General features: G+C 37.6%; 1 long non-coding RNA gene across 1 annotated transcript; it reads right to left on the bottom strand.

Moving 5' to 3' along the window:
* Nucleotides 1-546: 546 nt before the first annotated feature.
* On the bottom strand, nt 547-3,993 carry LOC116793251. Its single transcript, XR_004359418.1, has 3 exons — nt 3,283-3,993; nt 1,556-1,625; nt 547-1,067 (listed from the first exon to the last, which is right to left on the bottom strand). It is a non-coding gene; the product is annotated as an uncharacterized LOC116793251 (long non-coding RNA).
* Between the last annotated feature and the right edge of the window lie 8,609 nt (nt 3,994-12,602).

Genomic DNA, 12,602 nt, shown 5'->3' with positions numbered 1-12,602 from the left:
AGAGTTCTAGCTCAGATGTTCTGAATGTCGGACAAACTTTAATTCTCAGTGTGGAACCCAACAAAATGGTTTTGCAGGAGAAATATACAAGAGAGATTAAACATGAAACACCAATATACTAAAATCCATAGGCCTGCAGATGATATATGAGAACAACAATAACTTCCTTCATGCAAAGATCTAAGCAACTGGATGACTTATTTTCTACCCCTAAACTTCTTCCCATGTTGAAACACTGCCAATGAAGCGACAGTAAAATGTATTTAATCCATTCTTCCTCTAATTTATTGCATTGTTCCCTATCCATAAGAACGGAATTCTACTGGTATTTAGCATCTTTTGCACCTTTGAAGAGGTGAATGTAAGATTTGCTTCTGAACACAGAAAAATCAATATGTAAAATCTACATATGTTAGCCATCAGAATTTAATAGATTTTTTTAGTATTGCAAAATATTTTTTGAGGTTCTATCTAAATGAAAATGCCCCAGACTGTCCTTAGTGGCACTTTATATTAGAATAAAATCCCATAATTGCATTAAATAAATCAGAAAAGCAGTACTTTACTGTTCTACTGATGTATAATGTTGCCACACAAACAAAAACACACTGTTTTTACCAGAGTAAGTAGAAGTAACATGACATTCTATTCCAGCTCTGGGACAATTTAAGACAGCATGCCTTTAGTGGTGACTGATAACAAAATGTTCTGTGTCCTTTTTCCTCTTGTTTTGGGGGAACTTAATACTTTTGCTGCACTGAACAAGCACATTTTCTGTCCACACTCCAGTAAACTCGAGGGGTATCTTTTCTAGCCTCCACAGTCCTCACCCTTTCCAGTTCTTCTGTCAGTCTGCAGTATTATTTTAACCATCTTCAAAGAGGTCATCGGGGCAGAAGGAGGGGGAAAACATGGGGGAAACATGGGGGAGGGAGGAGAAGCAGTGGAATAAGTGAGTGCAATAATTGTTCTTCAGTGAAGAAAAAGGTAGAAGAAAAAATACCCAGCTTCATCAGTAATGCAGGCCCTGCCATCCCCAGATGTTACAGAAGCATTAGAATTGCTCCCTGCAAGAAAAATTGGATTAGTCACAATCTTGTCGACTAATGGGCACACTCTGTGATCTTTAGAGCTTCATTTACTGGGTTAATAGTGCTTTGCCTGAGTTCCTTTGCAATAGGGAAAAAAAAAAAAACTGTAAGAAGAAATATTCTGGGTGCAGTCCACAGCCACTGACACGAGTAATATCATATTCATCACAGACAGACCTCGTATCTCATTACTACTGAAGAGTTTGCCCCCAAGGCATTTGAGCTCAGTCAGGCCAGGCCCCTCATGTGGAACCGTTCAGGTATATTGTGAAATGATTTAATGCGATAATAATGTCCACTTTGTGAGATAGATTATGTTTTTTATAGTGGCTGATGGTTAATGAATGATACATTAGCAAACATCACTAAAACATTATTGAGAAAATGCAGATATGAGATAGTAACTCCCTCATTCCCCACCCCTACTCTCTCCCAGATGCATAATAATGGAAAGTAGAACTTACAGAAAGCAGAAAACTTGACATTTTTGTGATGCTACGAGCTTGCATAGTCTTTCTGTTGCTTGCTTGTTCTCTAGAGAAGGGGCAAAAGAGGTGTTTTAAAATGTTGTAAACACAAACTGAAATATCTCGTCTTAAATCAAATGAGAATCAATGAAAGTGCAAACCTGAAAAATACATTATATGTTGACCCAGTTTATTAGATGAAACCGTTTACCCTGATTTGATTTATCTGGCAATACACTGCTCAGCTGTGAAATGAGATAAGAAGAGCCTATTCACCCTATTTACAATATTATAGTGACTCCCGCTAGCACCACTGTGGTTAAGGATCTGTCAGCAATTCCATTACAAATACCATTTTTTTAGGTTTTATAACATGGCTGTAGACTCATGCTTAGTTTCAACGTGGCAATCCAAAACCTATGGATTCAATTAAAATCTCCTATTGAGTTCAATGGATTTTGGATTAATGAAGCACAATATTAAAAATGTGAAAATCTCTAGGTAATTTTCTACATTTTTAGTCATAATTGTTGTGTCTTGGGAAGAAATACTAAGAGGGTCATATCCCCTAATAGAACAACTTTACTGAGGTCAATGGAGTGACAATGATTTACACCACCTGAAAAACTGCCCCTTCTATCAGGGTTATACACTTGGCAAAGGTGAATCATACTAAGGAGTTCTTTTTCTCTTTCTCTTTTTGTATTACTTTGATTTTCTGTGTTATTTGGCTTACATACATTTCTAAAACCTCTTTGTCTCCTTAACAAGGGAGGAATTTGTCCCACACCCTTTCAATGGGAGTTAAACTACTGAACCCACAGTCTAGAATTCATATTGCTGTGTTTTCCCATAAACCTTCTGAAATGGCTTCTGACCTAGTGTTTTCTCTCCAAAAAAAAAGATGCTTTCTGTTCCAGGCTTTTGCTTTCTTTTGGGTTTTTTTTGTTGTTGGGGGGGTGGGTTTTGGTTTGGTTTTTTTTTTAATTAAACCTCCAAAGAAGAGTGCTGTTCTTGTTTCCTTCATTTTAATTTCTGAATGTCTTAACATCTCAAAAACCGTAAATGTGACTGAGAAGAAAAAGAAATAGGGAAGGCTATAGAGGGAGCATCTTCTGAGGTCAAACAGTACACCATGAACAGAATTATACAGACACAAAATGGATTTTATCCCCTTCACAGAGAGTGTAGGTAAACATCAGCAGCATCACCCAGCAATACCCAATTAGACAAAGCAAAGGCCTTTGCTGCTCTGGATTTCATTTGATTTGCACCTGTGTGACTGAATAGGTTGGATCAGACCATTTAGGAGACTTCCTTCTTATTTTGCAAAACAAAGCAAATTGCGTTTTGAAACATAAGTGTAGTTCTTTAATAATGTTCCTTTTACCTCATGGGTATTGCAGAGAAATTTGAGAGGGAAAAAAAAAGCAGAAATTTGAATAAACTAAGACTGTAATAAAGGGACACTTAAGTCCATTCATGGCCTTACAGCCACTCTCACAAATTCTTCCCAAGTTCACAAGGAAATGTATAACAACAGGCACTTGTGGCTGTGCTGGTGGGAGTGTCGAGGCAGCAGGTCAGGGACCGAAGAAGTGCCCTCCATCAGAGAGCTGCAGGCTCCTGTAGATATTTGTGATGGGGTAAGTATGGTGGCAGCTGTGAGAAAGAGCCCTGTTCCACCACCTAAGCCAGACAAAACCCTGGCTGCTGCCATGAACCTTGTCAACAGCCGCCACTGCCAGGGGTAAAGGCCCATGGAGATACAGCAGCAGTGAGAGGTGGCTCTCTGAGGAGTAAGGAAAGAGGCAGAGATGACAGTAGCTGGAATCTTGGGGCTTAAAACCCTCCCGCTTAAATTGTTTCTTAAGAAAATAGGCAAAAAAATATTATGGCAGGGTGATTGTGCAGTGGTGCAGTTCCCCGGTTTCGGCACTAGTGCTGTCAGGACTCTGTCCCTATAACAGCCCCCTTAGAACTGTGGGGGCACCTCATGGTTGGAGCCTGGGGCCAGCCCTGGCATGAAGGTTACTGCCATGGGTGCTCATGGGTGCTTAGGCCACCTTGGGGAAACAAATCTGTAAGAAGTATTCTGGGTGCATCACGTCTCCGTGAGCCATGCTCCTGTTCTCTGCCTGAGGGAAGAGGTGTCTCCCAGGGGGTTGTGAGTAATGTGGCAGCCCCCTTTGGTGAGTCTCCATCTTGGGAATATCTCTAGGAGTCACAGTGGGGGCACAGCCCCAGGCCTGGAGGTCAGTGGGAAACATAAGTATTGGGCCTTTTCTTCCCTTCAAGGGGTATCTGGATTTAAACTCCTGAGGTGAGATAGTTTAAGGGTACATGGCAGAGTTTTTAACAGTGGGCTCTGGCAGGAAAAAGTTCAGTATCTGCCAGGGCATGACCCTGCGCTGAGGTGCACCCTGCTGTTCTCAGTGGCATCTGCTTCAGTGGGAATGGTGTCAGGAATTAGCCCCGCCCCTGGTCATGATCTGTAATCAGCCATCAAGCTCCAGTTTCCTTGTGTTGGTAAGATTTTTATGTTATTTTCTTGCCTAATCAAAGACTTAGTAGGTTTTATTTTTTAGTCGTCTGCATTTGTAATGGTCTGAAACTTAGTATGAGGATTATCTATGCTATTTAAACGCATCCCTTCTGCTATGTAGACTCCAGCACATATGAACTCTGTGCATTGCTGAAAAAATTTGCAGAATAACCTGATTGTATGCTTAGGCAGAAAATAATATTTTCTGCTTGCACTTAGCATCTCATTAATCATTGCCGCAGTGACAATGTCTTATTTGTGATGGGTTGGGTGCCTCAGTCTTTTATGAAATGTTGAGAAATAACATGTGCAATGTTTTTATATATTCTGTTCTTTTTTTACACTGCCTACTATGGTCAGAATCAGAGGGAAACACAATGCTTGTATACGAAACTCTCCTTTGGTTCTACTAGTACAACTGAAGTTGTACTCCATCTTCATGAATTACAAATTAAAGCTATAAAGCATATAAATATCTGAGGCAAATGTGACCTGGCTATGTTACCTTATTTTAATGTAGAGAGACTGATTGACAAGCTAAAAAAACCAAAATAGCTTGCACTCCCTGCATTTTATCAGAGGAATGGAATTCACATAAAACAGGATTTCTGAGATTATATTTTTGTACATATGAAAAATATTCTATATTAAAACTCATAAATGTGTGGGCTTTTCCACTGTGGAAGGCAGCTTAAACTACCCTCTTCAAAAAAAGGCAATGATGACTAGAAAAATATTCAGAATATCTGGAAATTAAATGTATCTGAAATTAATCTTCTGAAATTATAGATAGCCAGAAAACATGGGAATTTCATGATTTATTCTCTCACTATATGGCACTACCAAAAATGAAGATTTTTTGTCTCTTTCTGCAGACATCATGGGGAGAGCTTTGAAATGAGACAAGAATCTCTGTTAGCAACAGGACATAGCGGGCAGATAGTAGAGGCCAGAAACTCATGAACAGAGAATTTCTTTAACTGTCAAGTTTTAAAGAAGTGTCATTCTTCCTTGTCAAATACAGGCACTAATTTTTGTCAGCCTGTTCTCTGACTCTGAGTATCATTAATCATTTGAATTGGGCATTTCCTTATTTTTAGGTTGAGTTGCAGATTTTTCTTAGCTAATGATGTAGGAAACTAGTTTTTAAGTCTCATAATATTTGCCTTGTTCTTCAAGTGAAACAATATGATAAATGAGTTGTATACCTACCCATTGAATCTAAACGCTTTCACAAACATCCCGGAGTATTTCTGGCACTTACTTGTCTGTGACTGTTATTCTGGCAGATATATTTTTTGAAGCATGACTATTCTTTTCCTTTATTTTCCCAGAGGTATTGATATGTATGTGTAGAGAAGTAGAATCCAACTTGGTGCCACCAATGGAAACAATGACATATTAAAAACCTGTCTGAGCACTTAGAGAACTTTCTCAGCTCAAGAGGTTGGAGTTACCATGGAAATCTCAATGCTATATTTGCATTCTGTAATTCTTCAAAGTCCTACTGTGGGTTAATATCATACTGTATTAGAGACCAAACACCCATGAAGCAGTAAAACCTCTGCCTCAATTTGTAAAATTAACATAAAGCAAGAAGTAAAACTGATAAACACACAGGTTACAGAACAGAAGAAAATATTAGACAGCATAATAGGATTCATCTGAGAAATATTTCTATTCACTGCTGGTACAGGCATGAGAATGGCATTCTGATACCTATAAATTCAGGATCAGTCAACAGGAAGTAGCAAAGTAAGTCTGCACACTTCACAGTCTGGACAAAACTTCAGGATGAACTTGCAATCAGACATACATGATGTTTGCGTTGTACAGAGGTTGAGTGAAATAGTTAAGTTTGCCAATTTTCCAACATTTTTCATTACATAATTAATCCTTAGAAATACTCCACCTATTTAGAATAAACAAGGAGAAATGGAGAATGCTTCATTCTGAGGATTCTAAGTAATGATGTGAGCAGGTCAGTGAAGCATTATTCCTTTTATAAAGTTATAGGTGTTTTTCCTGTCTTTCATTTGTTTGTTTGCCCATTTCAGTTGTCTTCAAGTGTTTGGTGTTATCCTGTGCTTTTTAAGAGGACAAGAAGGGGAGGTTGCTTCTAAATATGTTGCCCTGACTTCATAAGGCTTGTTTTGTCTGGCAAATGAATTATGTAAACCTTCTCCACCCGAAACTGTTTCAAGTCAATTAATTGTTGTAATTACTTAAGATTTCTTTTTAATGAATATGACTCTCCAGGGATTTGATGATATCCTGTCATCTGTAGGCCTGATAAATGAAATGTGATTTGTGGCTTGCTGCAAACTGAACCCTTGTACTTGAACAATGTCTCTCTTTCCTATGTGCTCATTAAACAGAAGAAATGCCCTTGATGGAATTAGGTACATTCGCTTTAGTTGGTCCCTGGTAAGAATGTATAGTATAGGCAGATAAATTTTGGCTTTTGTTCTCCCTTCCTTTAAATGTAGGCCTTGTTAATACATTGACAGTTACTCAGGCCAAACACATGACTGCAGTGAGGTTACCCGTTGTAATTGAGACCAGCTTAGCGGTTCCATCTCTCATCTCCATTAGGTGAACTGAAATGTAAAAGATTAGCAGTCAATCAGTACTGAAGGAGACCAACGCAGTATGATAGTTTTTTATCTTATCTTTTGTTCAGCCAACACTTTGCAATCAGAACAGCCAAATTCGACTGGCTAGGCACCTTCCCTTTGTTTTTGTGCAGTGTCTAGTTTCCAGTGCTTCTCAAGAAAATCAGACCTGCCCAATGCTGCAGATAAAAACAAGCAATCAGAGGCAGCATGACAAAGAACCGTGAAGTCTACACTGAGTTTCTACAAACAGTGAAACTGCTTATATATCAATTCCAACTAACGTCTTTTCCCCTACACTGCCATGTACATAGAATAATCTAATCACCCACACTAAAAAAGTACAAAGCAGGTGGGTCTTCCTGATTTAAATTCCATTGGTAAAATAGGAATTATGGCTTTTTTTGCAAGATGTTTCCTGAATATCACGAGTGCATTAAACATCATACCAATACACAGCAAAACGCAGTGTCTTGATCACAGTTTGGAAAGTATGGACAATGAATTATTGTGTATTACAAGCAAAGGTCACTTTGACATTTATACGATCAAAAGAGGGTGCCTCAGATATGTGTAGCTGTCTAAATCTGGCACTCGTGGGTGGTGTAAGTTTACGAAAGAGACAGCATCCCTGATAATGGAAGAAAATTAACATACAGAAGAAACTGCCTATATACTAGTTATTTAGGAAAAACAAGTGGGCATGAAGGATAGGAAGGAGAAAATTGCGAGGAAAGACTGACAAGGAAGCATGAGACAAGTGTCTAGGTGGAAGATATCATGAAAAAGAAGAAAATATGGAATTTCCATGGAAAGGGATTATGCACTTTGCGGTTCAAAATCCAGGAATGATTGTAGTGATTTAAACAAAATAACATCAAACCCTGAATCTTTCCTAAACTCTTAAACCCACTTTGTGCTGGTGTAGTGGATACTGTTCTACTCTCCTCTTTCCCCACCATCAAGCACTTTTTCTCTCTGAATTGGCAGGAGCTATAGGCAAGGATGCAGATGTATAACAAAGTGCAAGGAACTGGTTTTCCTGGCTTGATGGGCCTAGCTGAAAAAGAAGTATCTGGAAGTATTATGAAACTGATTGTCTTTGGCATGGTAATTGGATGGAAGACATTCAGATCATCTTTGATTAGATGAACTTTCGAAACTACTGAGATTTATCAGTGCACGGATCTTATTCTCAGAGGACCCAAGAGAAAGTGTCCCATTAACTTAATGAATCAGGCCGCAAGAGAACAACTGCTCTTGAAGTCAGAATGAGAGATTTCCCATCAGTGGCACAAATTCTGCCAATAAAGGCAACAGGATTTCTCAAGTGAAATGAGATTAGAATATGTCTCCCCTGATTTTCAGTAGTTAAATGATTGACTATCCTGTAATAGGCTAATTATTAGATTTCCCTTCAATTTTTGTGTTGCAGGAAGGAATGAAAGCTTTCTTTTTCTACCTAGGTTGTGTGGCAGCTGTGGCAGTGTTTCTTCGATGCCGTTGCAAAGTCTTGACCTTTGAAAGGTGGTATGGTACATTCATCTTTCCCAACCTCATCTGCCTTCAGCAAGGTGTCCCTAGCTCTGGAACTTCTGGCAATTTGACAAAAGTATCTTCTCACATGTCAGTTCTTGTTATCCACTCTGTCTTCTTCACATACGACGCAGATGTCACCTCTCATTTTTTCAGCGCTTGCTTTGTTTGTCCCTTCACAAGTGGGAGATTCCACATCCTCTTTTTTGAACCATTTCCAGGATGGTTCTTATTTTCCAGCAATACCTTTTCAGCCTTTCTTGATAACTCAAAAGATCCTTTTTGTCGATGATGGTTTGCCATTCTTCACAAAGAAAAACAGCTTTTTATAGCCTCTATTAGCTAGCCATAGTAAGTATTTCCATGCTTTCTTTACAAACTGCACTATTCCAGCTACCCGAGATAAGTTGTTGCTAAATGTTTTTGACATAACACGTATGGAAGTTGCTCATCTCAGAGCGATTATTCAGTAACAGCAATGAATACTTTTATAGCCTCTTTATCTCTTTTGAAAACATTTCAAGTACTGTTTGTTTCATCATTATAAAATTGTGTTATTGATAAATATTAACATCCTAATTTTACAGACGGCAAAACTAGCACCTACCTCCCACACACTCTAGCTTGGGCTGTTTGACTGCAGGACTCTGAGTTAGTGTTATTTGTGATGGGGCATGGACAAAAAGACTATTCAAATCATTTATCGCTACCTCTTCTCTCATCTGGAAGTGAAACAGCAGGAAACAGATTATAAAAACATATTCTTGTCAGTCTGTCCTTCATAAAGGCAAGCATCTGGCTGTGCCCGTGGTAGCTGCTCAGTGCCATTGAAAGCTGGTGGTTCCAGGGAAAACAACCAAAAGTGTTAACTTACAAGGAATAGGTGTTGCCTGTCAAGTGCTTGTAAAGGCAGAAAATAAAAAAAATATATTCCCAGCCCTGTAACTCACATGTTTGGACCTCTGCAGTTCAATAAGAGCTGAACCAATGTGCAGGTACTGTTCAAATTGCACATGATGGCTACACATGCTTAACTACTTACCTGAGGTGATGAAATTAAGAGGAGCACAGTCATTTAAATGATTGTTAAGCCTTGTTTCTCCTTTTCTATATGACTTTTTGCACTATGTTGCATTTTTAAATATAGCTTACATTAAATTGATATCAAAATAATGTCATAAATGAGAAGCAGATAATAAAGGCTTCCAGTTGCTGAAGTGTCTTCTTATATAAGACTAGATTACTTTGGAACATGCAGTAATAAAATTGTCTTTTCTAGACAGTTTGGTATTTTTATTACAAATTTAATCATTTTTTGTTTGCTTGTTTGTTCTTGGTCCACTTGAGAAGTTGCAAGCACAAAGCAGTCCACGCAGACTTTTCAGTCAATGACTTCTGTCAAATCAAATCCATTACCTTGTTTTTATGTAGAGCTTATAGGGACAGTATATATTCTTAAAGTTTTTCAATAACTGGCTAAATGACAGCAAGAGATAGCTGAAATTGTAGCATTAATTTATATCACAATATTCTCACTGTTTTCTTACACAAAATGAAGTTGCCGAACAGGCAATCTGTCATGCCTAATTAGAATATGATTCAAATGAAAAATTCAAAAGAATATACCACCTAAACTTAAAAGAAAGTTAACTGACACTATCAAATAAGAGGTATTAGAAGTCTTTAAAATGCTCTTCTCCATATCAGACAGTTTCCAGTAACAAAATAAAGGTTGTAATACTTTATTATTGTAAGTAGAATTCATGCTTTCAAAAATTGCCTATGGGCATATAATTTTATGCTACACAGTAAACATTTTAAACTGTGTTTGTTTCAATAATAAAAGCATTAAGAACCACCCATTTACATTTGATAAGCTCTTCCCTGTTATTTATATGAGTGTAGTAACAATGCCTGCTTCAGAGATGTGATGTAGACATTTATTAATTGATGTTTTATCAAGTTTTCACAGTTCTAAAATGCAAAGCATTTATGTATGTATGTGTCTGCATATATATATTATATATCTGAACATATATATATATGCAAATCATTCTCTGAATGTATTATTCTTGCTGTTCTAAATCTTTCTTCCCTCTTTGCTCCCTGCATCAAAATCTTATTTTAAAAATCATTGGTACTGAAAGTATGAAATACAGTCAGCTATTTGAATTTCTATAAATCAGCCATCTGTGATACACATTGTAACAAGGAAAAGGGAATCAAGTTTGCCAGTAAATGCTACTCTGACATCCAATTTTAAATATAATGTATTGCTAAGGGTGTGTTCTAACAAGTTTCATGACTCTAAAAGAGCAAATAAGTTATTTCTCTCTTTACTAATTGCACTGTATGTGGTGATTTAGTATAGCTTGAGTTTAGATTTTTTACTTCTATGGTAATTACATTCATCTCAAGGAAGTTCATTCCGTTCTTTTGGAGACGTTACTTGCGCTGCACACTACTGTAATCAACAAACCAAAAAAGCCACGTAAATTGATATATTCTAAACAACCAAAGCATTTGAGGGTACCAAGGACAATCTGTTCTCTCAACAAGTATTGTAACCTTCACTAGTTTATCAGGAAACAGGTTTTAAGGAAAGCAGGTAGAGATCTTTAGGAGTGTGTGTGCTTCTAAATGGGTTTTTGCTTGCAATTTTGATCTCACTCTCTTTTTTTCGATTATCTTTGTCCTTTGAAAAATCTCAGGATTTTGTTAAGGGCAGTCGAGTTCATGTTTTGTGATTATTAAATATACCACATTAATAACTTCCACACTCAAGTTAGATCGGTTTAATACTAAAGACACCTCTCCATACTGACCCACCCAACTCACTGCACTGAGGGCAGCTTTTCAAATGATGTGGCAGTAAGTAGAAGACAGCCAATAGCAATGGAGAAATAATGTCAGGCATAGCCATAAAAGTATATGCAAAACAAGTGTAGAGGCAGGATGGGTTCTAACACACACATAATGCTGCCAGGCACACACACACACTACACCCCCCCAGTTTGGACTTCATGAAGCAAGAGGGAAGCAGGACACTGTAATACAGCATTATATATACCCTCATGTCGAAAGGTTCTCCCAAAATATAAGAAAGACACCGTGACGGTACCTGTCCTAGTACAGTGGATGTCTGCAGCAGTTGCAAAATAGAGTATCTGCATGAGCTTTATTTAGTGGAATACAGTTTCCAAGTGATCATAAAGCATATGATGAAAGATTCCCCATAAACAAGGAAAAAGGAAGTTGAATACTACAATGGCTTTCTATGAATAAATCTCTCTGCGTATCCACACATAGCAGTTACATTTCATTTCTGGATGTTCCCAGACTGCAAGTCATGTATTTATTTTGAGTATAGGCATAGCTACTGCACAACATCAGAGTATGCTGATACGCCTTTATCCAGCTCAAATTAGAACACACTTTCCTGATGGGCTTTTTTGTTTTTCACTAAATGCAATTTCTTCATGAGTTTCTATCAACTTCATTTTGTAATGAAGGTGTGCACCCAGATGAAAACTAAGAAATACAAAGCCAGTAAGAGGAAAATTAAATAAAATTATGTCACATAGCATCACAGAATCACAGAATATGCCAAGCTGGAAGTGACCCACAAGGATCATCGAGTCCAACTATCAAATACAATGAAAAAAATTTTTTTCCTTGGTTTTGCTTTCAGTCAATCTGAGTTCATTGTCTCTGTACAGTTCTTTCTCACCTACACCTAAAGCATTTCTTCCCCTGTGAAGGGAAGAGGGAGTAGGATATACAAAAGAAAAGCAGTTTATGTCATTGGACTTTTTCTTAAACTTGATAAAGAATTTAAAAGGCAATGTTACTAAAGTTCTGTGGAGTCTTGCTTGGCTTAATTGGATTAGCTAAATAACTGATTAATTAATTATTTGAAGTGTCCTTTATTGTTTTATGATCTTCAACAGTACATCATAGATCATAATCAGATGTACAATAAATAAAATCCACCAATGGGGTTACATAAAGAAATGTTCTTGTCCTGATTTAAAGCACATTTAGTGCTTCCCCAGGGAAACCTAGCAAAGGTGAATGTTTGGGAAGGAAAGACTGAAGGTATTTGTGCCTGGCAAAATAAGTCATCCAGAAAAATGTGGATATGGGTGAAATATTTTTGTGGGGAAATCATGACTGAAACAACAGCACAGTCAAGAAAAATTAATTTTAGTCAGTCTAATTTCATAAAGGGCTGATTCCAGAAGACTGGCAAGGAGCAAGGAGATAGGATAATAACACTACCAACGGTGTTGGAAGAGGGTTCCTAAAACAATTAAAATGTCCTAAAAATAATGAAGCTTAAAATAAT

This window comes from Chiroxiphia lanceolata, chromosome 1 (assembly GCF_009829145.1).
Source record: "Chiroxiphia lanceolata isolate bChiLan1 chromosome 1, bChiLan1.pri, whole genome shotgun sequence".
NCBI classification, from domain to species: Eukaryota; Metazoa; Chordata; class Aves; order Passeriformes; family Pipridae; genus Chiroxiphia; species Chiroxiphia lanceolata.
The sequence above is the reverse complement of the archived record's forward strand: the minus strand, read 5'-3'. Positions and strand labels throughout refer to the sequence as shown.